Below are 14,992 nucleotides of genomic sequence, written 5' to 3'. Positions count from 1 at the left end.
TGATTAGTCTGCATCAATACAAGCAATAATTCAATAATGCACCCCTAAGAGAAAGTTTGACCTTCTTGCTCTACTCAATGCACACTTCTCGTTTGTGGTCTCTAACTATCCGTCGTTCTCTTACACGTCTTTTAGAGACGAGATTAACATCACTATCTTCTAGGTCGGTACGAACACCGCGGAGTCCATTATGGCCAAGACATAGCAAATTAGATTTGACAATCAAATCCGGATGATAGCAAGAAGACTGCCCACTGTAGAGATGTTGAAAGATGCTGCCCATCTAACGCTAGATCCCCTGCAAGCTACTCATTTTATTGATATGAAAAATTAAGTGTTAGGCAATTTGGTTTTTCAGCAAAAGTAATACAATTTATCTTATGTGATCTAGAATGTTAATTTGATTGCCATAACTTGTTATTCAGTCCATGAGACAGTCTGGTGGTTATAGCGCTGTGTCATTCAATATATTTTCCACTGTATTATTTTACGAATATTAAGATGGCTAATAGCCTTGCTCACCGTTCTAAAGCCTGATAAAAGTCTGGCGCAGATATGTATAATGGCGGTGTGGTCAAACAATTCACTGATTCAGATTCTGAGCCTTTTCAAAAGTGGGAGACCATAAATGTGGAGTTATAATTATTTTCCCCCAGGATGTTAAATAAGAAAAACGTACGGTACCGGTATGTATTTATAATCTGAAACGTAGAATATTGTTTTGCTTTCCATACTTAAGACTTGACGGGGAGTACGAACGCACATCTACGCACATCTACCCACACACCCGACACGTGTAGACTAGCCCGTTAAGCTTGTCTTATCACTGTGTGCAATCTTCAGATACATAGTTTCGTCGCTAATTAGGAGAATCTTTAGTCAATTTTGAATACTGAAAAACGTTCTGTTCATGCATGATCAGTTTTGTCGTACGAAATTCTACTGACAGGATTTTATTTCCATAATTGAAAATATTGATTCCTCTGTCGTTACTTAACGGTTTAAAGTAAGCTCCCCAACGTACGTAGTACTTACAGCATCCAACCTTTTGAAAAACTTCAGGAAAACTACGTACTGAACACACCCAGACTGCCCAACCCCTGAAACAACATAACAACAACAGAACCCTACTGACCTGTGAAAGGAGAAAACATGTTTTAGGTTTACAATAATAAAGCTTGCATCCATTAAATGAAGAATGTAAAATAATACGGCTTTAATTCAATCGTTGATTTTGGAGAGGCAATACGATGGAGGATTCGTGTTTAATTAGGCTTGAAAGATTGTCGTCTTAAAGATATATTTTTATGGAGACTGCGCATCTGGATGTCTTATTAAGTTCTATTAACGTCATGCTATCGTATAAAATAAAAAAATAAATATATTATGGCAGTGTGTAAATAAGCCCAGACACTTGAAACAAAAAGGAGGATTGAATACCATTGATATGTGCTGTCTGGGAAGTGCTAATAACAGTTGTGGCTGACGATCAGGAGCAGTCTATGTGGCGAATTTCTTCCACACGCCTCTGTCCTCGACAAGCAGTCGTAATAGGTGAGTTACATGTGCAAAAATGCGTGCTTGAACATTCACTGGATAAACGCACAAACGGAACTATTTTTTTAACGGCACCCCAGCACATTGTTTTTAATCAACGAAAGGAAAGGCGACGCCAACACAATACGAGTGCCTCGTACGAGAATAGTCACGACAATAACCTATTGCATAGCAATAATTGAAATCGCACTGTTTGTCTTGTCAATCGGCTATTTTCGTGGTTCTGTACGAAACACTTGTATCGTGTGGCATCGCCTTTACTAGTCTATAGTACTTGGTTTAATGATTGAGAAAAAACGTCTACCGCCACACACTAGTGTTGATTAGCAACATGATGTGTTTTAGGGGGCGGGATGTAGCTGATTTGGTATCTAGACACCGAGCGCTCGCCTGAAGTGCTTGTGACGTAGGATCGAACCACCTCAGTGGACCCATTCTCTGATTTTGTTTCCTACTCCCAACCATGACTGGTATATCAAAAGCCGTGGCATGTGCTGTCCTGTCTTGAACATTTCATATAAAAGATCCCTTGCTGCTAATGGGAAAATGTAGTAAAAATTTACCAAATGCGTGACATCCAAAAGCTAGTGATTAGAAAAATCAATGTTCTCTAGTGGAGTCGTTAACAACAAATCATATATGCTTTATGTACACTTCACAATTGACTGGACAGCACACACCTTTGCCTTCGATCAGCCAGTGGTGGAGGAATAGTTGTGACGGAGGTAACCCTGTGCGTGCATCATGTATATATGGGTAAAGGCAAGGCAATCGAGGGAGGTGGACGACGTTTAATGTGAGATGCCCGTTTGCTGCCGCAGGGACAACATTTCCGATTCATTCAGTTTAATTGATTTATGTATCCAATTAAGGTTCAAGATGCTGTCCTGAGCTCACACCTCCACTATCTGGACTGTCTGTTAGAAGTCCACATATGTTGGAGTCGAAAGAAGAAATAATGGGTCCACTTAAACATCATTCAGATGTCGAGCTGAGTGAAACAGTTCAATGTTTTAGATTCTGACATGCTGCTTATGGATAGAGGATTTCCAACCTATTTCAGAAGCCACACGAGGTTGTGTTTGTAGGAGCAGCCATTTCCCGTTCCAGTCAGTGTTGTACGGCTGACAGACGCAGTGGTATGTGCTGTCCAGTCTGGGAAAGGTGCTTATAACAAATGAGAAGTGGATCGTTAACACATATAGGACACCTATTTGCCACTGATTAAACAATGCGCTTGGGTGGCGCTAACGAGACAATAATTCCTTTCATTATAACTTCCTAGATCCATTGCATTGTGGAGGGAAGTCGATAGTTGGAGATAATGGATTTCCACTGGTAAATTTAACTGGAACGTCCCCCAACGTGTTTACAGAGGTCCTTGGAATTATCAAGTTTCCCCCACAGAATCGATAAGTTCACGACCAACACGTTTATAAAGAGTAACGCCACAGCTACACGCAGTCACGCGATTCTATGAAAGGGGTGGGAGCCATAAAAAGTTGGGGACGTGTGCTACAAGAACAGGGCCATCTTAATCCGCTCTCTATACATATTGTACGAATTCGACATTAATTTATGTGTACCCCCCCCCCCCCCCCCCCCCCCCCCCCCCCCTCCCCCCAATATCGTATAGTAAATGAGTGTGCTTTTAACACATCAGTGTGCGTGCGTGTGTGTGGCTTTGTGGTTGTGCACATACGAGGAGCGGGACATAAACCAGTGGTAAAGATCTCGTCTGATGCGCGGTCGGTCTAGGATCGATACCCGTCGATGAGCCCAGTGGGCTATTTCTCGTTCCAGCAAGTACACCACGACTGGTAAATTAAGGCTGTGGTATGTGCTAATCTGTCTTGGGAATGTACAGGGATGTGCATATCAAATATTCTTTACTACTAATAGAAAAATGTAGCGGGTTTCCTCTCTAAGACTGTATGTCAGAATTTCCGAATGTTTGATGATTAATAAATCAACGTGCTCTGGTGGTGTCGTTAAACAAAACCAACTTTAAACTGCACATATACATTATTTGCATCTTCCTCCCCTCCCCCCCCCCTCTCTCTCTCTCTCTGTCTGTCTGTCTGTCTGTCTCTCTCTCTCTCTCTCTCTCTCTCTCTCTCTCTCTCTCTCTCTCTCTCTCTCTCTCTCTCTCTCTCTCTCTCTCTCTCTCTCTCTCTCTCTCTCTCTCTCTCTCTCTCTCTCTCCATTCTGTTTCGGGTTAGACGCCTATCCGTCCATCCGCCCGTCACGTCAATAATCTACCAGCTTATCCACAAGAAGGTGCGGCCGTCAGTGAACGCTGCTATTAACATTTAATCCTGAAATTTGGTTTTTGGTCTTTGAAATGTCACACGAATAAGTTTGGTTAATAAGTTATTGCAACATTACCGTAATAAGGGGGGAAAATCGATTTCTTTTGGCTAAATTTAGCATATTAGCTGGTTTTGTTAATATGAATTAAAGCTATTTAGAGAATTTGTATAGCGGTTTTTGATACTTTTTTGGGGGATACGTCTATTTTTTGTAGTTTATTGCGGTGTGTGACATTTACCAAAATAGAAGTTAAGAAATTGTCAAAGTTTTAAATACATTCAATCTAAATGGAGACAAAGCGTAATGAAATTGGAGTTATAATGTGCAATAATCGCCTTTTAAAATACACCTCTTTATTACAATATTGCTTATCATAAAGCCCACTGACCTACTTACTACAATGTACGCGTATACACTCTTTGTTATCGAGACGGAAACCACTAAGTTCAAAATGCAATCATTAATCGCTCTATATTTATCTACACTTATTACCTGACTTAGAAGAAATAATGAATATTAAATACATTGTTCAACAATTATTATGTATTTCTTTGATATAGATTAAAATACGCTACTCATAATGAGAGGCGGATCGGGGGGGGGGGGGGGGGAGGCAGGGGCCCAGCCCCCTTAAATTTTGCGACAGTTATCATTTTCATTTGTTTACGATCCCCCTCCAAACCTCCTCCAAAATTCCCTTGGCATTCCGCCTCATGTCATTGCCTGCCCCCTAAATGGATTTTCTGGATCTGCCACTGATAATCCGCTTGTTGCAAATGATGTAACCGCTGCCAGAGGCTATAAAGATACATCAAATAGGCGAAGGAATTTTAGCAGGGGGAACGATGTTTATGGGGGTGGGGGGGGGGGGGTGTTCGAGACATGTTCCCCTGGAAAATGTATTGAAAAAACCCAGAGAAAATTAGTTGAACAGGGAAGGTCGACACACACCCCAGTCAAATTGTATTGGCGAATGCATGTACAAATACATTAAATTGTATCTATATTCGGGTTATCTATTGCTCTTCAATAGGGTGGCGCCCAGATGGATGACTTGTATGAGTATATGAAATAGAAATCTTCTAAATGACCTGTATTTGACAATTCTGCGATTCACAAAAAATCTGTAAATTTGCCATTATGTACAATTATTGTTGAGACTGAGTACTAGATAGGTTGAGACTGAGTACTGGATAGAGATGTGCTGGGCGCATACGTACATGATTCTTGTTGATGGATTTTAAAAAGGTGGTGGTCGTGTGGATGTGTGTGTTCTTACGTGTGTGAATGTGTGTGTGAATGTGTGTGTTAGTGCGTGTGTGTGAATGTGTGTATGTTAGTGCGTATGTGAATGTGTGTCTTAGTGCGGTTGTGTGAATATGTGCGTGTGTGTGTGAATATGCGTGTGTGTGAATATGTGCGTGCGATTCTAAGTAGCAGCAAGAGATGATTCATACGAACTTTATCGTGACTGAACAGCTCATAACAAAGCTTTGATATAGCAGTCGTGGAGCACCGGCTGACGTCATACCTCCACATACGAGTGGTCTAACACTCTGAGTTGGGGCCGATAACATCCTATTGCAAAATAACCTTTCTTGACGTTTTAAAACTACCCCACCCAATCACTCGCGTCGTTTGTTTTGATTCATCCCCTTAATGTCTGGCCTGGTTTTCAACATGTTGTTTGAAGTTACTCGGAGCATCTTATGCGCAGACCGACTATTAGTTCCTATTATTACACATGCAATGTAGAGTTCATGAACCTACCGTTATGTTTTGAATAGATTGGCGTTATCACAAGGCTTGACCTTCGTAGCAAAAACAATCATAACTGCACGCGATAAAGTGTGGGTTTTCTACGTGACAAACATACTCATGACAAAACAAAACAGACTTGTTTTTAATCCATTCCTGTGACATCAGGACCACCTATTGTGTGAACTTGGAATTGTTTAGCTCGAGTCACCTTCAGCCAGCCCTCCCCTTATTGATATTAATATTATATTGGTATCCCCTACAAATCAATATCAATAAGGAGAGGGCTGGAGGTGACTCGAGCTAGCAATGATTCTACACAAGTTAACGGTTATGATATAATAATTGAAAGTTGTATTGATGGTCATGCATATATATATTAAGATTAAAAACCTGTAGCGGATTAAAGAGAGTGAACATTTCCACGCGCTTGCGATCAGTTGAGAACGATATAGGCTAACCACACTGTAACTAGCGCTTTGTGAGTGCTCGGTCTTCTGAACACCCCCCCCCCCCCCCCCCCCCCCCCCCCCCCCCCAACGACTGATAGTAATGGTAATGTATTCTGATGAAATGTAATAAAGATGTTCGACAGACGCCAAATCGACAATCAGCATCTACAAATTTACGACTGAAGTGAATATATCTTAGGTTATAGAACACTTCGTTATCAAACATTTAAAAAAAAAGTAATTCCGTGTAATTTGTCTTGTCTCTGTTTTTCACAGACGTCACCATGTTGATTGTAAGTTGTTATTTTCAACTCATACTGTAATACTAATTTATGACTATTGAACAAAACTCGTAGTTATAGTAAAGTCGCTCGGATCTTCCGGGAAACGTCAAGGCGTGTGAACAGAAACTGTTCTCTCCGACTCTGACATCCATGGGTAAAGGACGCATATTTATCAGATACATAGAGAATACTAAACGAGTTCCCGTGTGAGGCCGTTTATATTACGAGTGTGCTTTCAACTGTACATCACGAGCGAAAGCTGGTGATGTATGATTAAAAAGACACCAGTTGTAATATAAACAGTCTCACACAGGAACGAGTATAGTATTTTATTTATTACACCGCACATCAATGAAACAAAAAAGAGAGCACATAATGTCCTAAATAACCAAGCAAGACACGAAAATGCACAGATTAAAGATTGGGGAAAATGACGTCATATTGTGGTCACTTGCATTTAGCTATTTACCAATAAAACGTTGCATTCCTACGCCACACATCTATCAAAGACGTTTACACAAACAATATTATAAACATATTCAAGGCTAAATAAAATTATTAAAATATATATTTTGTTAAATTATGCTGCTAACATTAATTATACAAATTGACAGCAAGTATTTTTCCGTTATAAAAATATAAATCGAAAGAACGATGGGCACACTTGATCTATGCGGAGTTGTACTGTGTGAAAAAGTCAATCGCCTGATCAGAGGTCATGACCTCTCAAAAGACGTATTCCACAATGTGAATAGACGATACATATCACATGGGTATCTCTTCCACCGCGGTATTATAAATATTATACACGTATGCATAAAGTGTTATATACCTGTCATGGTATGTCCATTAAGACTGCCTGTAATACCGGGGGCAACAAATAAAATAACTTGCTCGTAAAATATTACAATTGCAGTGATTGGTCTGATTGGCAGGGAGACAATTTTAATGAATAACCTAAATCTCAATGCACATGTAAAAATAACTATATGAACTGTATTGTTATAAAGTTAAAATTGTAGCACTATGTGAGTACCCCTGGATAGCATGTAGCTTTTATTCTAAAAATAATTTCTTTTTTAAATGTCCCCGTTTCATCAAGTTCGAGTTCTGCGTTATGTAAACAATGTGTCCCGTGCTTGAGCTGTTGTGCTCACTACGAGACGTTCATCCATTAACTAGGTCTTTGCCTGGTACCGTGAATTCGACGAATTCACTTTGGCTGATGTAGTTGTAGATGATAAGCAGCTGTCGTGAGTTAGATTCCTGGAATAGTTGACGATGATGTTGTCGGTCGTGTCAACGTTATACGTGTTTTTGGCTACATGGATGCCAAGCTGACTATCGTAGTTTTCTTACACACCCGTTGGTGAGAACACCATGCGCTATTTTTGGTTACACATGGTTGTTAACACATGTACGTGTGTTAACAATTTCAAGACATACGTCTAGCTGCTCCTAAGTGATGACCAGGTCAGCAATGCTATACAACCAATGAAAAACTACACGATGGAAATCGATTAGACTGTGACGTATAGTTAACCTGACACTCATGTGTCTATGACGCGTAAGTCAGCTACAAGTGCAATGGCTGTAAATAATTTTTAGTCAAAAAAGACGTTAAAGGGACATTCCTGAGTTTGCTACATTGTAAAGATGTTTCCGACTTATGTCGACGCAGAAGGGTCAGCCCCATACGGACTATTTCTCCTGGTGGTCTCATCCGCGGTTTTTTTCCTTATTGTCACCGACGCTCCGTTGCATGGGATCCAGAACTCCACCAATTTTCTAAAACGTTTGATCATCGCAACATGGGTGGGGAAGGGGGAATTCATATCACAGTTTCTCAATACAAACCCGTAATCGTAAGCTTGGCAGAAGAAGAATGTGAATTGTGTGCAGAACGCTCCCTGAGTTATTATGAATAATTCTCCAGAACGATGCATCCTTTCTACTTCGTCTTTAGGACTTTCACTCCCCATACTGGTAGGCCTACTCCCTAAAATTTATGTACAAGACAGAATCTGAGGAATATTTTGACAGTTATGGTGACATGCCCTAGGTATGGACTGGATGTGGACAATAACATAAGAGACTATGATTACAGTTATTTCTTAATATTGATAAACTCATTGGAAGGAAGTTTTACTCCGCGGTCTATGATAATATCGCTTACAATTGCTCTGTAAGAGTTGAGTACACAGCGGACGAGAAACGTGTCGCACCAGATCGATATGCATCGTTCAACATCAGTCTACACAGCCGCGGATACAGTCCAGTTACTTAGTGCTACACCTGTCTTCAAAATTGTAATTCAACACTAAACACGCACTCCCCCCCCCCCCCCCCCCCCATTTCATCTCCTCACTTTCTCGCTCACCCCGTCTAGTGGTATGTTACAGGGTGACAGCATATTACTCGCTTGTTCAAATGGACAGAGGCAACGTAATACGAAGTTGATTGTATATGAGGCCATTTAAAATTAAAATCAATGTGATTAAACATATGATTCAGACGTCGATCAAAAAGGTCAGTTGAAAAACGCCGTGAACGTTTTGTGGGCGTGACAGAAATACGTAAATGATGTTATCTCCACCTCTCTTCGCCTGTACCGCATCTTTGTCTTGGAGGTTATCGGGTGAGAGTCGCTTAGCTGCAGTTCGTTATAGGTCAGGTGTGCTTTGCTGTCAAAAAGTTCCTTAACATATTTAAAATTATATAATATCAGGATGTCGATGTTGTGGAGTAACGCAGAATCAAGTGTACAGTCAAGTGGACAGATGTAGTTTGTACCTTCTAGTGACTATATTCTCCGTTATCGTTTCCGGATGCCAGAACTGAAATTGATCCAGGTAAGTCGACAAAGTTCATTTATTAACTCAGGGCTGTGGTGAACCACTTATCCCAGACAAGGGGAAAGGGGACAAAAGGGTGTTATAGATAACTGATGCTGAATTAGGGCTAGGGAAAGGTGTGTCTGTGTATGTTGGGTGGAGATTGTATAAGATGCCCACATGTCACCGACACGTGCACGTTCGTGTATAGAAATATGAATGGATTGTTTTAGAACAGACTCATGGCTGATAACACAATTCGCCAACGATTGCACGACTCTCCCACAGCACTGAGTGTTTTAAAGACCCATGGTGTTCTTTATACATTGCTACGTACGTCTGGTTGAAACTTTAACATTGCTACGTACGTCTGGTTGAAACTTTAACATTGCTACGTACGTCTGATTGAAACTTTAACATTGCTACGTACGTCAGGTTGAAATTTTAACATTGCTACGTACGTCTGGTTGAAATTTAAACATTGCTAGGTACGTCTGATTGAAACTTTAAACATTGCTAGATACGTCTGGTTGAAACTTTAAACATTGCTACGTACGTCTGGTTGAAACGTTAAACATTGCTAGGTACGTCTGGTTGAAACTTTAACATTGCTAGATACGTCTGGTTGAAACTTTAAACATTGCCTGGTACGTCTGGTTGAAACTTTAACATTGCTAGGTACGTCTGGTTGAAACTTTCACTTTGTTGCTTAGATTATCATCTCTCTTCCTCTGGTACTTCACAAATGTCCTAATATTTATAAAAGTTCAAGACCTTTTTTTAATTATTATTATTATTTTTTAAATGGCGATTGCTAAGCGCGTGCCGTAATCATTAGGTAGTCTGGCTATTCAGGACTGGAGGTGGGGCATGCCAGAAGAGGTTGTAGGTGATTATGGTAATCGGAAATAAATCTCAGGCTACCAATCACTTCATATTTGGATCTACCATAGTTTGACACCCAATAGCCTATATATTTTTCGTTCTCTGGTGTCGTTAAATATTCATTCATTCATTCATTCATTCATTCAGGCGACCAGGTAGGCCTATTATGGAATTATAGTAATATTTCAAGTAAGAAACTAAGAAATATAAGAAAGATGATCAGGTAATTTTAATTTTAAATATTATCAGAACATGGATGTGCGTAAAAATAGAGAAATTTATAAAAAGGCCTAGATAAGGATTACTTTGTAAGAGTCACTCTAGGTGTACTTGGATATCACGCTGCAGCGGGTCGTAGAATCCCTCGACGATCTTGTGTCGGTCCTCGTCGAACTAGGTCTCTTACAACTAATACATCAAATGTTGTGGTATGTGCTGTCATGTCTATAGAAAAGTACATGTTAAAGATCCCTTGTTGGTAGTCGATAAACCTGTATGGCGAAAGCGGGTTCTCTCTTACATAATCTAGACCATATGTAGAAATCACTATGTGTTGTAAATAACCATATGTTAAACAACAAATAGTAGTCACAGTGGTAGTGTGTTACATAACCATATGTTAGACACCAAATAGTAGTCACAGTGGTAGTATGTTCAATGACCCTATGTTAGACACCAAATAGTAGTCACTGGTATTATGTTAAATGACCATACATTAGACACAAAATAGTAGTCACAGTGGTAGTATGTTAAATAACCATACATTAGACACCAAATAGTAGTCACAGTTGTAGTATGTTAAATAACCATACGTTAGACACCAAATAGTACTCATAGAGGTAGTATGTTAAATAACCATACATTAGACACCAAATAGTAGTCACGGTGGTAGTATGTTAAATAACTATACATCAGACACCAAATAGTAGTCACAGTTGTAGTATGTTAAATAACCATACGTTAGACACCAAATAGTAGTCAGTGGTAGTATGTTAAATAACCATACGTTAGACACCAAATAGTGGTCACGGTGGTAGTATGTTAAATAACTATACATCAGACACCAAATAGTAGTCACAGTTGTAGTATGTTAAATAACCAAACGTTAGACACCAAATAGTAGTCACAGTTGTAGTATGTTAAATAACCATACGTTAGACACCAAATAGTAGTCACAGTGGTAGTATGTTAAATAACCATACGTTAGACACCAAATAGTAGTCACGGTGGTAGTATGTTAAATAACTATACGTTAGACACCAAATAGTAGTCACGGTGGTAGTATGTTAAATAACTATACATCAGAAACCAAATAGTAGTCACAGTTGTAGTATGTTAAATTACCACATGTTAGACACCAAATAGTAGTCACAGTGTTGGTAGTAACTTGAATAACCATACATTAGACACCAAATAGTAGTCACAGTGGTAGCATATTAAATAGCCATACGTTAGACACCAAATAGTAGTCACAGTTGTAGTATGTTAAATGACCATACATTAGACACCAAATAGTAGTCACAGTGGTGGTAGTAACTTGAATAACCATACGGTAGTCACAGTGGTAGTATGTTTAAACGACCATGTGTTAGACACAAAATAGTAGTCACAGTTGTAGTATGTTAAATAACCATATGTTAGACGACAAATAGTTGGGGCGGGACGTAGCCCAGTGGTAAAGCGTCTGCGTGATACGCGGTTGGTCTAGGATCGATCCCCGTCGGTGGGCCCATTGGGCTATTTCTCGTTCCAACCAGTGCATCACAACTGGTATATCAAAGGCCTTGGTATGTAATATCCTGTCTGTGTAATGGCCTGTTTGTTTCAAATTATATTTTTGATTATATCCAATTAAGGTTCAAGCACGCTGTCCTAGACACAGACCTCAGTTATCTGAGCTGTCTGCCCAGGACAGTAGGTTAGTGGTTAGTTGTTATTAGTTAATGAAGGAGAAGTCGTTCCGGGTGGGAGCCGTGACTCAGGTGCGAACCCAGTACCTACCAGCCTTGTGGCCTATGTTCACAACTACACCACTAAAGCCGACGCCACTGAATACGAGTGTCTCGAACGAGAATGCTGATTGTGATGAGACAAACATATTGGCTGCTATCCAGTCAGCTATTCTCATACAAGGAATTTGAGGGGTTGGGGTGGGGGTGAGGGCAAAACGTAGCCCAGTGGCAAAGCATTTGCGGTCGGTCTAGGATCTATCCCCGTCGGTGGGCCCATTGGGCTATTTCTCGTTCCAGCCAGTGCACCACGACTGGTATATCAAAGAACGTGGTATGTGCTATCCTGTCTAAGAAAGATCCCTTGCTACTAATGGAACAAATCTAGCGGGTTTCCTCTCTAAGACTATATTTCAAAATGATCAAATGTTTGACATCCAATAGCCGATGATTAAAATATTAATGTGCTCTAGTGCTGTCATTAAACAAAACAAACTTTCATATCGTGTGGTGTTGTCGCCTTTAGTGTGAAAGTACATATAAAAGTTATTAAAACGTTTCAAATTCAAATAATAAATAAGTTAATTGTTCAATAATAATCCACTGGCTTAGCCTGGACGTTGTGAGCCCAGTTTAAGAGCACAATAAAACAAAAACTAAATTATCAAGAGAAAACAACATTCATGGCAAAATTCAGTAACATTAAAAAAATTAGTATTTTAAAGGGACATTCCTGAGTTTGCTGCAATTTTAATATGTTATCGACGATTGTAATTACATATCAAATATATATTTCTGCATAAAATATTAGTGGCTGTATATTAAACGTATTTCTGATCGTTCTAATATTTGTACTAGGTTAAATTTCATTTTTTTCTTAAAATATGTTTTTTTCGTACGTACGAAATTATTTGAAGACAAAATTCAATTTGGGCTTCTTACAAATATTAAAACGACCAGAAAGACATTGAATATATAGACACTGATATTCTAAAGAAGAAAATATATTTAATATTCAAGTTTAATCGTAGAAATATTTTATTAGTCGGAAACATCTTAGAATGCAGCAAACTCTGGAATGTCCCTTTAACAACAGAATAAATGAATGTTTAACGACAGCCCAGCACAAAAGTACACATCGGCTATTGGGTGTCAGAAAAGGTAAGTATAAGGAAATATTATTTATACAATTAAGTAAAACCACAGTATCATAACAGAGTCATTCTATATATTATGCTCCAATCAAAACTGACTAAACGGCGACGTGCTATTACGTGTACGCATATTTATAAACAGTCTGACAAACGTGATTACTGTAAGTTTTCCGAGTTACTATCAAGTTGTATTACAAACAGCACCACCGAGGGATCTCTAGACGTTCCATACTGCATTAATCTAATGAACAAATCGATACAGACAGGTTGACATTTTAAACGCTGATCATCAAATAATTCCCCGTCGCTCGTTAAGTTGTCGTAATTAAAACAGATAAAACATACGGAAGTAGAGTCGCCTCCCTTGTAGTTTCGACATTTCATGCATTTTAAAGGAACAGCGTTTCCGTTCAGCTGATTGCATTTTAATTTTTGATGACAGTATAGCAGAAATCGACAATCAATCTTTATGTATAAGTAACGGTGTTTACGCCAGATATGACAAAGCATGTGGAAATGTGTTGACATTCTTTGAACTCGAGAAAACTGTCGTGTGGACGTGTTCTATATTACTAATCAGTACTAAGTTATTTAGAGGCTGAGGTGCTATAAATGTTATTACTATCGCCAACGCGATTACTACTTTTACTGCTAGACTGAGTCTACGTTTTTCTGTTACTGATGACGAACCGATATTGGTACTTACTACCAGTCACCACTACACAAACGCCCCTTCCACAATCACTATCGGCAATTTCATTACCAATATTGACATCACCACCGAGAGAGGGAGAGTAGAGAAGACACACACACACACACACACACACACAGAGAGAGAGAGAGAGAGAGAGAGAGAGAGAGAGAGAGAGAGAGAGAGAGAGAGAGAGAGAGAGAGAGAGAAAGAGAGAGAGAGAATTAGATAATCACTACCATTATCATCTCCATCTACGCAAAACTATTCAGTATATTTATTAGTGTACGGCATCATTTTGTAATTCAGTATAGCATACGGAATGATACCGTGGCTTACGTGGATGTATCATCTCCAACCAACGACAAAGGTTTACTCATGCAGCAATCTAATCTTTGAATAGCGGAAATAGAGGAGATAATCTCGGTGGTGTGTTACGGAAGGCCAGGGTGAGCAACTTCCCCTGACTAAACAATTCTATCACCGAAAGAATAAAAGAAATATACTTAGAAAGGAATACAAAAAGTAGTAGGAAATATTGGGAGTGCAGCCTAGATTAGTGCGGTAGTTATCCTACTGGTACATGGCTCAGAGGTCACACGTCATTGATTATTAATTACTACCTTGTACATGTATTAAATATTACCATCACGACCACCATCAATACCGGCCTTGGTGCTGTCGTAGTTAAGCCATCGGACATAAGGCTAGTAGGTACTGGGTTCGCAGTCCGGTATCAATTTCGACCCATAGCGAGTTTTAACGACTTAATCGGTAGGTGTAAGACCACTACACCCTATTCTCTCAGGACCACACAGATATAGAGAGAGGAAACCCGCTATCGCCACTTCATTGGCTACTCTTTTCGATTAACAGCAAGGGATCTTTTATATGCACCATCCCAGAGACAGGATAACAGATACCGCAGCCTTTGATATACCAGTCGTGGTGCACTGGCTGGAACGAGAAATAGACCAATGGGCCCACTAACGGGGATCGATCCCAAACCGACCGCGCATCAAGCGAACACTTTACCACTAGGCTACGTCCCGCCCCACTATAATATTGATGTCAATGATCCGTGGTAATAATCTGTGTTATGTTTAGTACAACTA

This window comes from Gigantopelta aegis, chromosome 3 (genome assembly GCF_016097555.1).
Source record: "Gigantopelta aegis isolate Gae_Host chromosome 3, Gae_host_genome, whole genome shotgun sequence".
NCBI lineage: Eukaryota > Metazoa > Mollusca > Gastropoda > Neomphalida > Peltospiridae > Gigantopelta > Gigantopelta aegis.
Note: the sequence above shows the minus strand (reverse complement) of the source record.